Here is a 16,723-nt window from a genome sequence, read left to right on the forward strand (position 1 = left end):
TGCTGGAGAGGTAGCTGAGAGTTCTTCTTGATCGGCAGGCAGCAGGAGGAGACTGTGTATCACACTGAGCATAGCTTGAGCATATGAGACCTCAAAGCCCACACCCACAGTGACACACTTCCCCCAACGAGGCCACACCTCCTAACAGTGCTACTCCCTATGACCAAGCATTCAAACACATGAGTTTATGGGGGACATTTCTATTCAAACCACCACATTACCCTCTGTAGAAGGGTGATGGGTATGCTGTCCTCCAAGGTTTTGTTGTTCCTGGAATCCAAGGTGACTTAGGAAAGGCTAAAGTGTCTTTAGTCAAAGTGAAGGATTCAGAGAGACACAAAATGAAGACATGGATGTGTGGTTTCTATCCTGCCCTTTGTTATTTGTGGGTCCAAGTGAGGAGCTGACACTGCTTAGAAAAAGTGGCTACCAAGAGTGAGTTCCACTCTTCTGACCACTCTTGCTCTTCTTTGTCTATCTTTTCTTGGGCTGTCTCTTTGGATTCTGGGGTATCCTAGGGACCAGGTCTTGTTTTGCATTTATTTTGTAAATGTATTATTTGTGTGTGTGAGTGAGTGGGTAAGTGTGTGTGTGTGTGTGTGCGCGCGCACATGCCATGTGGTGATGCACAGATTAATGGAGATGGGTTAAACTAAATATGTAAGAGTTAGCCAATAAGAAGTTAGAGCTAATGGCCAAGCAGTTATTTAATTAATACAGTTTCTGTGTGGTTATTTCAGGGCTAAGCAAGCCGGGTGGCTGGGACAAACAGGTGGGCCCCCAACACCCCTACAACAATTGGTGCTCCAACACGGTCAACTAATTCCACGTAAAACCTGAGAGGGCCTGAAAAAGGAATTCTAGAAGAAATAAAATAGAGAGTTTAACACAGCTTTTTGCTGTTTGCTGGCCTAGTGCCGTAGCTCCTGTAAGAGAGATTTTCCTGACTCAGCAGCCATAGCAGGAAGAAAGTGGCAGTTTTAAAATGTTGTTTTTCTGGGCTATGCTGCTAGCGCCACCTCTGGCTCTTTCGGGAGACCAAGCATTTGGATGGGGTTTGTGAGTAAAGAGTGACGGTTTGCTTGGTGGCAATGTAGACTCGCTGTGTGCCTGGAAGTGCACACGGCTCAGCATGGCTCAGAGGCCCCAGGGGCTCTGCCATGCTGGACTGGGCAGGGCAAGCAGGCACTGATGTATTACCCAAGCAATGGCGCAGCTTAAGTTTTTAAGAAATGCTTAGCATTTTAAGAAGTGTTCCTGGACAGTAAAGAATTACAGATCCACAATAGGACAGATTCAGACATAAAAGACCTCTAAATGGGTCACAATGTTAAATGTACGTAGGCTTGGGAGAGAAAAGATAAAGAGTATACAAAGTCATAAAATAAAGTTAATGCTTTAAAAAAAGGATAAAGTCTTTAAAGAAACAGAGTACAGATAATCATAGATTAAAGAAAGTAAAAAAATAAGCCACATAAAATGGAAAGTTCACAGATAGTCTAGATTCTGTATATTATTGTGCTTTCTTTAATTTTTTTGACTGTAAAGAAACTGAGTACAGAGACACATTTCATTGTGTGGGCTGCTAAGTTAAACCAGTATGTATATTATAAAGGTATCATGACTTTCAAATTTGAGTCTAAGGATATGTTGCTTTGGAAAAGAGGTTTTTCTTTTGTTTTCACAGAAGATGAGAACCTGTGGGTTACTTATAGACCAATATGGTTTGATAAACCACGCCCCCCTGAAAGGTTGCAGTGAACACCCTCGAAAAATTATTTTGCCCTACAGCTGACTGAGATTAACCTAGCATACAGGATACACCATGAAAGACCTGATTAACAGCACCCCCAGTCATCAGGAAGCAGTATGGACAGAACTGTGCCCATATGCCCAAATATTGTCTATAAATGTTTATTTACATTTAAAGGGGGATATTATATAGATATGAATAATTTGCATTGGTATGAAACTTGGTTTATTGATACAAATTTAAGTTAGATTTGTTATATTTCTGCCCTTGATTAAGGTATTGTGATTATGTAGTTCATTTAAAAATGTAATGTATAATTAAGAAATATAGGTTAATAGATAGTCATCAAGCTTGTAATCATGTTAGTGTTAGATTTTCTAGATATATTTCAGTTAGTTAGGGATATTGGGTATTCTTCAAATCTTTCAGAGACCTTCAGAATATGGCATTTAAAATGTCTAAGAATTTAGGACTTTTCATGATAATAAGACACGTCTGCTCCTGGCAACACCAATTACTTTGAGAGAAAGATCGGCATCAAAGAGACTCCCTATGGCGTTTGTTACCCATTTGAGCAAGAAACTGCTCTTGCCTGGACTGTTTCACTGGACAGGCAGGACCTCCAGAGGAATGACTGTTAAACTTGCCTAAGGGTGAGATGATCCTTCGGGGTTCCTGCTTCATGAAAGAGTCTGCGGGACATTCTACAGGATACAGAAGAAAGTGACTAAACTGTCTTTGAAATCTCTTGCTTTGTGAAAAAGTCTGCTGGATACTATGGGCCTTCGGCCAAAGATGGATGCCCCAATGGTACAGAAAAACTTTGGGTGACTATCTAGGCAGCAAGATGTCTCTGTCAATTCAAGAGTTTTGGAAGTTGTTTACAATACACTTCCTGTTTACTTAGATAATATCATATCCTTCTGGAGTCTTTGATGGAGCTAAAGAATTTATAGTTATAGTTTTCCTTAGTTATGATAAATGATTAAGTAAATAGAAATATTGTAACTGTAATTCTTGCTAGATACCTGTTATATGTAATGTTACTATGTTAAAGTCTTCCTTTTTGTTTAGACAGAAAAGGGGAGATGGTGTAGGAGGTCCTTCTTTCTATGTGTTGCTTATATTGGTTAATGAATAAAGAAACTGCCTTGGCCTGATAGGCCAGAACTTAGGTAGGCAGAGAAGACAGAACTGAATTCTGGGAGAAAGAAAGCAGAGTAAGAGAGAAGCCATGGATCCTCTGCCTGAGATGGCCACAGGTTAAAATCTCTGGTAAAACACTGCCACGTGGTGATACACAGATTAATGGAGATGGGTTAAACTAATATGTAAGAGTTAGCCGATAAGAAGTTAGAGCTAATGGCCAAGTAGTAATTTAATTAATACAGTTTCTGTGTGGTTATTTCAAGGTTAAGCAAGCTCAGTGGCCGGGATGAACAGGCAGGCCCCCAATGCCCTACAACATGTGTGTGTGTGTGTGTGTGTGTGTGTGTGTGTGTGTGTGTGTGTGTACATATGTATGTGGTGGTTTGTGAACAAATTTGAGGAGTCAATTTTTCTTCAACTATGGGTTCAAGGAGTCAGGTCTGCACTGTCACTGAGCCATCCTGCCAGTCCAAATATCATCTCGTTTTGAATCTATACCCATTTCTCAGGTGATTTTATCCAGTCACATATACTAAATATTGTCTGTGTCAGATATTTCTCACATTTGTGTATCTAATCTGACCCTCTTCCCAGAACCCCAGCATTGATTATATAATTGTTTATTCAAGGGAGTGTCTCCATGGTAGAATACTTTTGTGAGGGTTAAAGTTATGTTTTAAATTTTAATTACTGCACTTAAGAGATGTATAAAACAAAAATACCTCTAACCTGCAAGCCCCTCTTGCCCAATGGCAGATCACTTCCTGGGATGCTGGGAGCTGTTAACGGAAGATAACAAACCCTGTGTTTTCACTTCTGGAAACAAGGTTGGTTGCCCCAACTGCACAGGATCATACTGGGCTGATGGTACTTAGGCAGGAAGTACCTCAGGATGTATGCTTGCCCCCTATTGGATGAAGGCGGGAAGTCTGTAGTCTTGTGGGTTTCACCTTTATAAACTAAGATAATCTGTATCCTTTCTCTAGGAGTCCTAGTGTACATAGGCCTTGGTTTGTCCCAATTCCTCCCCCCACACACACACTCACACACACACACACACACACACACTCACACATAGAGCACAGTATTTGCTTAGTGTTACCACTTGGAAATCTCACACACCTTTCAAACTTAATGTGTTCTAAATTGAACACCTGCTGCTAACACAAACTCTGTGAGCCCATAAATGTGGGCTGCCTCCAGCCATGAAGTTTTAGGATCATTTGTTATATAGCAATAATGAATGAGGAGCCATCTCCAAACCTCTCCCCTGACAGGCACAACAGCTCCTCGGCTCTGTGTTTTCCTTCTTAGCATTGATTACTATCTAACACAACATATATTTTAATGATTTATCTTGTTTTGGTCTGTCTCCCCAAGGAGGATACATGCTCTAGGTTTGGATTTTTGTCTCTTTTTTCCGCTGCCAGGCCCCCAGGGCTTAGAGCATTTTGGTGTACAGCAGGCACTCAGAAAGAAAACACTGGTCAGATGATAGCTGAACAGATGCACTGGATTCCAGTCTGTTTCTGAAAGTTCTCCACACATCAGGGGTGATTCCAACCATTTACTCATACTTCTCTAAGCACTATTTTTGCTTTAAAACCTGTGTGGTGAGTTCAGCTACAACTCAGTGCATGCACTTAAAAGCTACCATGTTATACAAAAGCACACAAACTCTGAGGCTTGCATAGAAAATGGAGATATAAATACATCACTTAAAAGTGCTGGGCATGGTACAGCATGCCTGTGCCCATCGCCTCTGGGAAGCAGAAATAGGAAGAGTATGGATTCAAGACCAGCCCAGGTTACTTAGCAAAACTCCATTTCAAGAAAGAGGGAGGAAGAAAAGAGGGAGGAAATGAAAGAAGGCAGGAAGAAAGGAAGGAAGAAAGGAAGGAAGGAAGGAAGGAAGGAAGGAAGGAAGGAAGGAAGGAAGGAACTCTATCCGTGTCCTGGTTAGTTTTCTGTTACTGAGCTAAACATCCCGAAAAGCGACTTGGGGAAGGAAAGGGTTTATTTCACCTTGCAAATCCCACCTCTGAATTAGGTCTCCAGTCCCTGAGGCCTGGGTTTAGGAGGTCACCAGTGAACGTGGGTAGTTGGGCGGGCTCATCTGCATCTTCCTTACTGCCTGGCTCATCTGGGTGTTTTTCTCCCTCTACTCAGTGCTTCTCCAGGCAAGAAGAAGCCCAGGCCAATCTGTATTCAGTTCAGAGTCTTCCCTGAAGTGCGAACCCAGTTGGAACAAATTCATGTTTCAGAATGAGCCTCCAGGCAGGCCTGCCACACTTCCCAAGGCTGGGCTGCTCCCCATTTCTGCCAGACCAGTTTCACCTTGCCTTCAGGGACTGCTTCCCCTTGTCTCCTTTATCACTTACACAGACCTTATCTTCTCTGAGTATCCCTCGCCTTCTTCCTAGTTTTATAAAATAGATTTTATCTTTTAGAGCAGTTTCAAGGTTTATATGAAAATTAAATGGAGAGTAGTGTTCTCATATACTCCAGCTCCCGCGAACATCCCACTCCCTCTCATCTTCCTCCATCAGGGCCATTACACATGTTACAATTATATACTTATTTGTTAACATTTAAGCCTTTTCTCTGTCTTTCTGTTGACAGCTCATTCCTCTCTAGGGCTGAACCATATTTCTCCAAATGTGTGTACCACAGTTTATGGTTCATCTACTGAGAATATCTTGGATGCTTCCAGGCTTTAGCAGCTATCAAGGAAGCTGCTCTAAAAGTGCACGTGCAGGCTTCTGTGTGAACTCTGTTGCAGGATGAGCACTCTTGGAGTAAATAATACCAAAGAGATGTGTGCTGGACCACGTGGTAAAAGCATGAAGCATCCATGTCTTTCAAAGTGGCTGTGGCATTTGTATTTCCACAAGCAGTAAGTGGACATTCTGTGTTCCGCACGCTCATCACCGTCTGATTTTTGTTAGCGTTCTGGATTGTAACCATTTCACCAGGTGTGCGGATGTATATTCTCTCTTAGATTTCACTGTCGTCTTAAGTCATTGAACCGAATCTCATCCAAGCTTACACGAGACTGTGTCTGTCTCGCTAACTCTCAGTTCCCTGAGAGCAGGTGGACTCCAGGTCAGGGCATCTCTTCATTTATCATTGAGAGAAAAAAAATAGTAGTGTGTTAGCATGTGTGTGGTGTGCCAGAGCACAACCCAAAGGAGCAGGTGTTCTCTACCACCGTGGGCTTGGGGCACCAGATTCAGGTCATCAGGGTTGGCAGCGAGCACCTTTACCTGACCAGCACATGCCGTGGTCAAAGAACAACTTCCAGAGTGGGTCCCTCTTTCCTTTTGTTTCTAAGACCAGGTCTTTCTTGGCCCCAGAGCTCCAGGAAGGGACAGGAAGGGGTGATGGATTCTCCTGTCTCCGCCTCCTAACTCACTGCGAGAACTTGAGTGCTAGAGATGAGCACTTTTTCCCTGGATTTGGGGGAAGAACTCAGCTCTTCAAGCTCGTGCAAGAAGTGCTTTCACCCATTGAATCATCTTGCCACTTCTCTTTATTATCAATTCTAAAATAAGAGCTTGGACTACAGGGCTAGACCCACAGTAGAGTGCTTCCACAGGGTGCAGGGAGGCCTGAATTCTAGCTCCATCACTTGAGAGAAAAAGAAAAGGGAACTCGCAACTTCTAGCTGTTTATACTGCTTCACACACTCATTATCAGAAGCCGAAATCCATGCTCTTCCATCTATACTGCAGATGGCTCTTTCTTTTCATTCACCCCCCAACCAGTGCTCACTAAAATCCACACAATAAGTCCTCAAAATCCATCCAGTGAGCCCTCACCCCCACAGCAGATGATAGTATGAGAAGGAGGGACTTTGGAGGCGAGATTGGATCATAAGAGCGGAGCCCTCCTAGTGGATCAGCACCCTTATAGGAGGCTTCAGAGAAGCCCTCCGTTCCTCCATATGAGCTTACAGCAGAAGGTCAGCCACCTGGAAGCCAAGAAAGGACTCACCAGACGCTGGACCTGTCTACTCCAGCAGTGCAGGAGATAGATGAGAGGTGTGGAAGACACCTTATCTTTTGGAGCATGAGAGAATGAGTAAGCCTTCTAAGTTCAATTTCTTCTAATGCACCCAGCATTGTCTGGGAGCCTCCTGCTCCCCATGCTGCGTCGCACAACGCCTGTCTGCGCTCTATGCACCACCATACAGTTCGTGAACCCGGCAAGGGAGATTGAACACGCAAACACTCCCAGACAAAGACACGGGTCATCCTTGAAACAGGAATGTCCCAAGAATGCCCCTTTTCTTGTGTCCAGGAGCAACTTATATAGGGATAGCCACGCCCCAGCCAAACCCGCCAGAAACCACTCTCTTGCCATCAGAAACTCCTGAGGGTTTTGTGCTCAGAGCAGCTGCAAGCATAACACCTTGTTTACAAGAAATTCAGGATCTGGGGGTTCACAGCTCCCAACACCATGCCAGGCCATCCTTTCTGTCATTCTCCTTCCTTTTGGTTGAGTGTCTGGAGGACTCTGAGCACAGCACTTGGCAAGCTGCTGCTGTCCCCTGTGCTCACTCCCTGCACGCGCTGGCCCAATGTCCTTCTCTCAGACCAGGTCAGCTCGTCTGGACACTTGGCACCTGGGCCCGCAGGAGGGGTGCTGGAGCACATTAGGTTCTCGGCATCCCTGACCCGCAAAGTGGCTGTGCTAAGCGGACAGGGATGTGGTGGACACACCAGCTGCGGAGGCTGCTCCGCTTACTAAGTGCTAAAAACCAGCAATGGGGAGGACCAAGTCGCAACCTCGCCTCTGATGGCCTCTGATGAACTATGAGTGGGCCCAGTGATGGTGGATTCCAAACCTTAAGATTTTCCCTCTCTCAACCCTCCCTCCGTGTGGAGAGGGTAATGGGAGGAGTCAGGAGCTCATCTTCCAGTTTGGCAGGCTGTAGCCCTTAGGCTGCCTCCATCCATTTGAGACTTGACCTCCACAGATAATGTTGTCCCTCTTCTGGCTGGAAATGACTTCCTGGACAGAGGGAGGCAGCCACGTAAACATTCTGCAATGGTCCATAAATCTGGACGGGCTGAGCCCACAGGAATGACATTCTTTACAGAACATGAAAAGATTTAACACATTAAGTGGAAAAACAACCGCACGAGAATGTGTATTAACAAGTAGACACTGACATTTAGCAAAGGTTCTCATTTGTATATAATTAATGTGGAGACTGTTTTGTTTTGTTTTGTGGCTTTGTCTGTGCTTTTTAGTGATGTTGGGGGACCAAACCCAGGGTTTCATGAAACCCAAGCCAACACTGTACCAATGGAGCTGCATCCCTCCCTCCAACCTCCAACCCTGCTTTCGCATTACTGTGTAAAACTCTGTGTGCGTGTGTGTTTTCCCTGCATCTGTCTGTGTACCGTGTGCGTGCAGTGACCGCAGAGGACAGAAAAGGGTCTCAGAGCCTCTGGAACTAGAGCTACAGATGGCTATGGGCCACGCTGAGACTCAAAGCATGGTCTTTGGGTAGAGCAATCAATTCTCTGAACCACTGAGCCACCTCTTCGGCCCCCTAGGAAGTCCTGAAGCTGAGTCCTCATGACTGGTAGCCCCACCTGGAAATCTGTTTGAGTTTGGGGTGCACAGCGGTACCCGACAGGTCGTTCTACTCTTCTCTTGTTTGTGCCCAGGATATCAGAGGTCAGAAGAACACGTTGCCATGGCTACTTTGGAAGTGAATGGGATTCCATGTGGGCTCTGCTGTGAGGATCCACAGAGCCCCGCAGCCCTGTGTAGGCCTCCTGGCCATCACCACAGATTATATTAGCGTGCTGGGGCCACAAAACTAAGTGTAATGACTCAGAAACTTATAAACTGAAGTTTATTTCCCCCTGCTTCTAAAGATTAAAAGTCCTGGACCAAAGTTCCTGGTCAAGGCGCTCGCTCGCCTTGGCTTCTAATCAGCCCTTCACTGCGTCACCTCAAGGCAGGAAGGAAAGAGCAAACTCCTGATCACGTTCCTTATCAGGACATCAATCCTGTGGGGCCCATACTTGTAGCCTCATTTAATCTTGAGTACTTCCTTGCTGGAAATACAGTCGTATTGGGGGTTATGACTTCAACATACGAGTGGGGGGCAGTGTGATTCAGCCCCTCGCGCCCTGCCCCGTGTCCGTGTCCTTATTGCACACAAAACACATTTACTTCATCCAACAGCCCCCAACGTGGGGCCCCATGAAAGCTCAACCCTAGAGTCCAAAGGCTCACGTCAGTCAGAGACAAGTGAGAACGGGTGTGAGCATGCTGCCTTCAGTGTAAATCCACTTATACAGAGGCAAGTTTGACTCTGGCTGTTTTCAGTCCTTGCTCAGTTGGCCTCCTGCATCGGAACCTGTGGTTTCACTCTCTTCCACTAGGCCTGAGTTCAAGATTCCACCACTCCTGTCCCCATGAACAAGGGGTCAGCCCCCCAAGAGGGGGGGCGGATGATGTTGGGAGAAGGACAAGGACATTTTGGAACTAATGCAACCTGGGGCAAAAATCACCCTCCAGCTGTGAATCTATGAAGTTAGAGAAGTTATTTATGAGAGACATTTTACATTTATTTTTTTTCCTTTTTTTTCCAAGACAGGGTTTTTCTGTGTAGCTTTGGAGCCTGTCCTAGAACTTGTTCTGTAGACCAGGCTGGCCTCGAACTCACAGAGATCCACCTGACTCTGCCTCCCAAGGGCTGGGATTAAAGGCTTGCATCAACACCGCCCGCCCAGGCAAACACTTTTATCGTCACATAGGCCTTGAACTCAGATGCTCCTGTCTCGGCTCCTAAACTCTGAGAGGGATGTAGAATCTCTGTTGGCAAACTAGAGATCTAGAAAAGCCATGGTGTAGTTCTAGTTTGAGTCCCGAAGCTTGAGAATCAAGAGAGCCAAGTCTGTCGGCCAGCAAGCTGGAGAACAAGGAACCAGCATTTCTCTCAGAGCGCAAAGGCAGTGAGAGCGGAGCCAGCAGGGGGTGGGGTGGGAGTACCTCCTCACTCAGGCTTTTGTTCTCTGCAAGTCTTTAGCTGGTGAGGTCTACTCCCCACAGTCAGCTTCATTCAGTCTTTGGGATTTTTTTGTTTTCTGGTTTTAGGGTGGAACCCTGGGCCTCCGTGTGCTAGGCAGGTGCTCCATCACCCAGCCGCACGCCCAGATCCTTCTCAGCTTTCTAAATTATGTGTTAATCTCTTCTAACAACACAGCCAGAAAAATGTTTGACCAAGTGTTTGGGCACTTCCTGTCCCAGTCAAGTTGACACGTTACGTGTGTGTGTGTGTGTGTGTGTGTGTGTGTGTGAGAGAGAGAGAGAGAGAGAGAGAGAGAGAGAGAGAGAGAGAGAGAGATGCTAGCAGGTTGGCACCAAGAGCACAGGAATTATGGCACAGGGCATCTTGCTAAAATGTAAATCCTGGCTGGGAGTGGTAGTATGAACCTCTGCAGGCAGCACTCAGGAGCAGGCAGGAAAATTGCAAGTCCAGCTGGGCTTCATGGTGAGATTTTTGTCTTAGGGGTTGGTGTGGGAGCAGATTCAGGGCGGGCAGTTCAAAGCAGCCTGTGGTTCCATGTTTCTCGCCTGCTCCAGGGAGAGGCTGGATCTGCCGCACAGACACCACATTCAAGCTGCCAGCCGAGCGGAAGGCCCGCGAGTTTCCTAACTCTCACCAATCCCACATCTTCACGAGAACTCACAGTTTAACACAAAGTCAGGCACTGGCCAACAGAGGCACAGTCAGTGCTGGCTGCCTTGGGAGCTACTGCATTGATCAAGCCGGACCAGCAAAGTCCCCAGACTGACCCTGTGAAGGCACAGTTTTCTTGACTGCCTTTGGGCAATTGGCTTTTCAGGGTTTATCGGTGACTTTTTTTCTTTTCTTCCTTCTTTCCTTCTTTCTTTCTTTCTTTCTTTCTTTCTTTCCTTCCTTCCCTCCTTCCTTTCATTTCTTTTCTTTTTTCTTTTCTTTTTTTTTTTTTGAGACAGGGTTTTTCTGTGTAGCCCTGGCTGTCCAGTTTGCTCTACAGAGACCAGGCTGGTCTCAAACTCACAGAGATCCGCCTGCCTCTGCCTCCCAAGTTCTGGGATTAAAGGCGTGCGCCACCACACCCAGCTATCAGTAGTGCCTCCCTAACTAGTTTGGTTACAATTTGTTGAAGGAAGTTAAATACCTCAAAGTAGTTGAACCACTTAGAAAAATGCACGAGCAGGGTACTACTGATAGCAGTCAGATGAAAGAATGTGAAGCCCACAGCGAAGCCTGAACGGAGCCACAAGCACAAGAAACTGGAGTGAGTCTCTTCATTGACAGGGCAGCTGTGGGAGAGAGCCCTCTGGCCCTTCACTCCAGGTCAGAGTCTGGAAGTGCAGAGAGGCTAACGCATTGCGTGGGACTTAGTGAGCCTTGAGCACTGTCTGGTCTAGGAAGTGGTCAGGAAACATGCTTTCCTAGAACTAGGTTTGCTGTGGTGGTGTGGGGGGAGCTGGAAGCTAGCAAGGCTGAAAGACAGGAGGGGAGGAAGCAGAGGGGCGGGGGAAGTCACCGGGACGAGGCAGCAGAGTGGCAGGGTGGGACCCCTTTCGACTGAAAACCCAGCCGCGTGAGGCCAAGCATGCAATGTAGGGCTCTTTAGGGTTCACTACTTGGAGTAATTTGGTAACTCGGGGTGAAAGCAGACTCCGCCCCCCTGAACAATGCAGCTCACATACTTGGTTTCCCAAGCTCTACATGCCCAGCCCTAACCCCTAGGTTCTCCATTGTCTTCCCCTAACTAAGGCCCTGGTCAGGTGGAGGGCAGGCGGAAGTACTGCCAGAGACCCTCTTGGCTTGGCGCCTGGGTCTTCTCCAGCACAGACACACACACACACACACACCCCACAACCCTGACCGGACCGTGCTATGTAAGCTTGCAATGCCTTGGAGCTGGTGGGGCTGGAACTGGGGGAGGAGGAGGGAAGGAAGGAGAGAATCAAACAGAAACCTTCTCATCTTTCTATCAGCAGCCATGCAAGGAATATTGTTCAGCGTGGCACAAAAGCGGCACTGAAAATAGCTGCAGCCAGAGCGGGGCTGCCAACCACTGCCTGAGATAACGTCTACTTGGAGACACTGGTGTCTTTGTGGGGCTGTCAGTGTCCCTATTGTTCCCCGAGCCTATTGCCTGGGGAATATTGTTCCCAGCTTTTGTCTCCCTGGTTCACTTTTGTTTGCCTTTACTTACCGTTTCATTCCGCGCCCCTTTGTGCCTCCCATCCCCTCCTTTGTCTGCCCTCTCTAAGCTGCCTGGGGCTGTGGATTGGTGCCCAGGGAGACAATAGGCCCGGCCCCCTCCCAGCCTGCAGCCCCACCCCAGTCCCACTCCTTTCTGCCTCTGCCTCTCCCTAGGGCACCCGAGACGTTCCAAAGGCGAGGCCTCCGGGGAGGGTGGGGTCCAGGCAGTCCACCCCCTACTGGGAACAGAAAGAACCCCTCACGGGGTATTCGGTTCCAGTGAAAGTCTGAACTGCCTGGAGGGGGCCCTCTCCCAAGATCGCCTATTTTCTTTTTCAAACAAAATAGGTTTTCAGAGCAGGGAAAGGAATAGAACTCCCCCACAGTCTTCCCCAGCCCGCTTTCAAGCGCCCCTTTCTGGTGACCAGGGCGTTTGGTTTTCTCGTGCCAATCGCCCCGGATCAAAGCCACTTGTGTTTATTTGCACATTAGAATTCTCCGGCCTCCTGCGACCCGACCCCGCAAGGCGAGCCGAGGGGGGAAGAGGCCGGGTTCCCCAGGGTCAGAGCTGGGCTGGACGCTGAGTTAGGAGTGAGCAATTGCAGAATGGCCCCTGGGACGAAAGTGATTTAGAAGGCAGCGGGGCCACCCCGAGCCTGCGGGCGGCGCGGCAGGTGTCCAATGCCAGCTCCCGGACTCTGCGGTTTAGCTCAGAGAATGGCCGCAGGCTGCGCCAAAGACCACTGGGCTTTCACAGGAGACTGGCCCGACCCGGAGTAGGGCCAGGGCCTGCAGTCGGAGGGCGGCTCCGCCCTTTCATTGTTCCTGTCTCAAGGACAATGGGCATAGTCTCCGGAGAGCCTTTGTTTCAGGAGGTGGAAATTGGGTAGGGGATTTCCGGAAAGATTGAAAGGAAGCTAAGCTTGGCTGTGGGGAGCTGGAGAAGGAAGGGGAACGGGAAGGGAAGGGGGCAGTCTGAGGTTAGGGGAAGCCACCAGGAGGCCCAGAAGACAGCAGGGTCCTCTCAGTCCCAGACTGCTGCCCTGATTCCCTACTTGTTTGTACCTACCTCACTCCTCCAACCATGACAGGCAGGCTTCTTAGACTCAATCAAAAAGAAGGCCGGAGTGCCCGGGCACCACTTTGAAGGCAAGGGTTTGGTAAGATCCAGTTTGTAAGCCGTGGACAGTAAGAGAACCCAGTACCTCGGACGGACTAGGGAAGGCACAATGGCTGTCCAGCCAACCTGCCCTCTGCCTGGGAACTTCCAAGAGGGTTTGCATCCAACTAAAAGTTTATACAAGAAGTCCTAAGCTGGGGGACAGTGGGTAAGGATGTTGGCACCCAACGGAGGTCCATTTCCAGCACATCCACCAACCCCCCACCCCCTGCCCTAGCATCTGTACGTATCTGAAGATACTTTCAGGGTTGTGGGTGTTCAGTTGTCCCCAGGGCCCACTTCAGATGGCTGTACTAGGACTCCACAGCCCAGGAAGTGTAGAGCTGAAGTAACCCACAAGCAATTCACTCTTGCCATTCGACAACGTTCTGGATGGCATTTCAAGTTTGATATAGTCAATAATTTTGATGTTTAGTATTTTATCTGTCTTACAGTTACTGATTTGATCTTTGAAAATAGCCAAGGGCCATGAGAATCAAAGCATCCAACAAGAACAAAGTTGAGAACTGGCAAGTGAGCTAATGTAGGCTGCCATTATAAGGCAATGTTCTGGGGCGGGGAGTGTGGCTAGATAGTGGAGAGCTAGCCCAGTTTGATCCCCGCCACCACATAAAACCTGGGGCACACACCTGTAATCCCAGCACTTGGGAGGTGGAGGTGGGAAGATTAGGAGTTCAAGGTCATCCTTGAACACACACCAAAGCCAGCCTGGGCTATGGGAGACCTTGCCTCAAAGGGGTAAGGGAAGGCAAATACTGGTTGGGCATAGTGGCGCTCAAATGTGTGTGTGCACACACACACACACAAGATCACTGAATTCAAGACTAGCCTTGTTTACCTGGAGAGTTTGAGGTCAGTTTGTGCTGTCTAGTGAGACCTTTCTGTCTCAATGACCACCAAAACCAAAGCAACCTAGGAAAAAAATAAAGGCAATATATTAAATTTATTTAGAAGAAAAAAGAAAACAGATTTTCCTTGCAGCTACAGGAGGCCAGTGAAATATAAGTGAGAGAGGCAGAGTGTCTTTTCCCTCATGAGAAAAAGGTCATGGTGGCTGGAGTTCCGGAAGTCATCATGTGACCAGAGGGACATGGAGTTGGAAAGTCCTGTATCAGGAGGGCCAAACAAAAATAAGTATATGAGTCCCTGATTGCTAATATGCCATTATTTAAGGCCCAATTGTCTGACTCTATAGTTGTTTTATTCTTCCATTTATTTATTTCAGAGATCCACCTGCCTCTGCCTCCCCAGTGCTAGGATTAAAGATGTGTGCCACCACAGCCTAGTATGTTGTTTTCTTCTTATGTGAGGTGACAAAAAAGCTTTTTAATTAGATCAAACCTTTTAATTTGCTATTTGATATGAGATGTTTTGTTAATAGTCCACACAATTCTTTACTACAGTCCTGTATGATTAATTTTTTTATAGACCTTCTTATTATGTATGTAGTGTTCAGCCTGAATGTATGCCCACACGCCAGAAGAGGGCACCAGATCTAATTACAGACTGTTGTGAGCCACCATGTGGTTGTTGAGAATTGAACTCAGGACTTCTGGAAGAGCAGCCAATGCTTCTAATCACTGAGCCATCTCTCCAGCTCTCGTGTATGCTTATTGATAGGGAAGCACAGCTCTAGACCATTTCTTTCTGTTCGCTAAATTACTAGGAACAAGAAAGGGAAGTCCTAAGAGAGGTCCCATTATTTCCTAGAGGGAGAAGATAATCCTGTGGACTGTGAAAATGAAGTCACAGCTGGGCTTGGAGACAGAGACCAGAGAGAATGCGATGGTTGTGTGCTATGCCATCTTCTGAGGTGGCTGGAGATCCGGGGAGAGGCCCAGAAAGGAGCACAGTACTACTTTTTTCCAGCTGCTTTGACAAAATACCCTGACAAGAGTGTTTCGCAGAGGGTTTTTTTCTGGTTCTCAGTTGGAGGTCCAGCATAGCGAGGAAGGCTTGATGGCAAGCGGTTGAGGAGGCTGATCACACTGCACGTCACAGTGAGGAAACCAAGAGATGAGGAATGCTGGAGGGCAGCTTCCTTCCTCTTCATTCAGTTCCAGACTACTTACAGCCTAGGGAATGGTACCGCCCAGTTCAGGGTGGGACTTCCCACTGCTGTCTAGCCTGGAAACTCCCTTACAGACATACCCAAAGGTTTGTTTCCCTGGCGACTCTAAATTCCATCAAACTGAGATTGGCCATCACAGAAGATGGACATTAGGTAATGTGGGAGCTAACAGCCTGAGGCTGCAAGGGGGGAGAAAACCATACAAGAAGACACAAGGATTGGAAAAAAACGACCAAAACCCCAGGAGCTTTTTAATATCAGTGGCAGTTAGAACAAACATGATCTACAATGGGAGATTCACAACACTATGGGTCATCCAAACAGGTCCACCTGATTCAGATCACACAAGCTGAGAGGCTGACGCTGTCATGGAGGGCACAAAGGGAAAGGAACAACAGATCTGAAAATTTATAGCCACGCTCGAAAGCAAGAAAAGGAAGCCTCGAAAACTATCAAAGAAGGAAGGCAAATTATTTACCCAGAAACCACGATCACATCAGAACCAAACTACTTAGGAAATGGCAGGTGCCCCCAAACCAATGGAAACTGTACCAAAGTGCAGAAAGAAAGAGGGTTTAATGGAAGATTCTATGCCCAAGTAAGGATCCAAACAAAAATGACATGTGAGGGCAGACAAGAACCCAGAAACTTTACTCTCCCCAGACATCACTGGAAGGATTTGAATAAAAAGGGTGACTCCCAGGGGAGAAAATGCAGCTGCAGAATGGGACAGAGGGTGAAGACGTGTGCACTGTTGTAAAGACAGTGCTGGGGCTGGGAGATGCTCAGCCTGTGAAGTGGTTGGGGCATAAGTACAAGGAGTCGAGTTCGATCCCCAGCACCCATGTGAAAAGCCAACCATGGTAACACGTGTCTGGAATCCAGGCACTGGAGATGCAGACGCAGGCAGATTCCTGAGGCTCACTATTCTAGTCTAATAAATAGGTAAGCCTCAGGTTCCGGGAAGAGAGAATCTTTCTCAAATGAATGAATGAATAAGTGATATGGCTGGGTGAGGTGGCCCATGCCTTTAGTCACAGCACTCAGGAGACAGAGACTGGCTGGTCTCTGTGAGTTCTGGGTCAATCAGGACTCTATAGTGAGACCCTGACTCAAAACAAAACAAACACAAAAATCAAGCGAGATGACTCTTGAAGAATAACATCCTGCTTCTAGCCTCCCCTTGTGCACACATGTACCTATACATACACAAGCGTACCTGTGCATAAGAGCACATACACACACACACAAGAAAATGAGAGAGAGAGAGAGAGAGAGAGAGAGAGAGAGAGAGAGAGAGAGAGAGAGAGACTGGGCTAGGGTGTGTTGCTCAGGGGT

Source organism: Microtus pennsylvanicus, chromosome 10 (assembly GCF_037038515.1).
Source record: "Microtus pennsylvanicus isolate mMicPen1 chromosome 10, mMicPen1.hap1, whole genome shotgun sequence".
Classification (NCBI taxonomy): Eukaryota; Metazoa; Chordata; class Mammalia; order Rodentia; family Cricetidae; genus Microtus; species Microtus pennsylvanicus.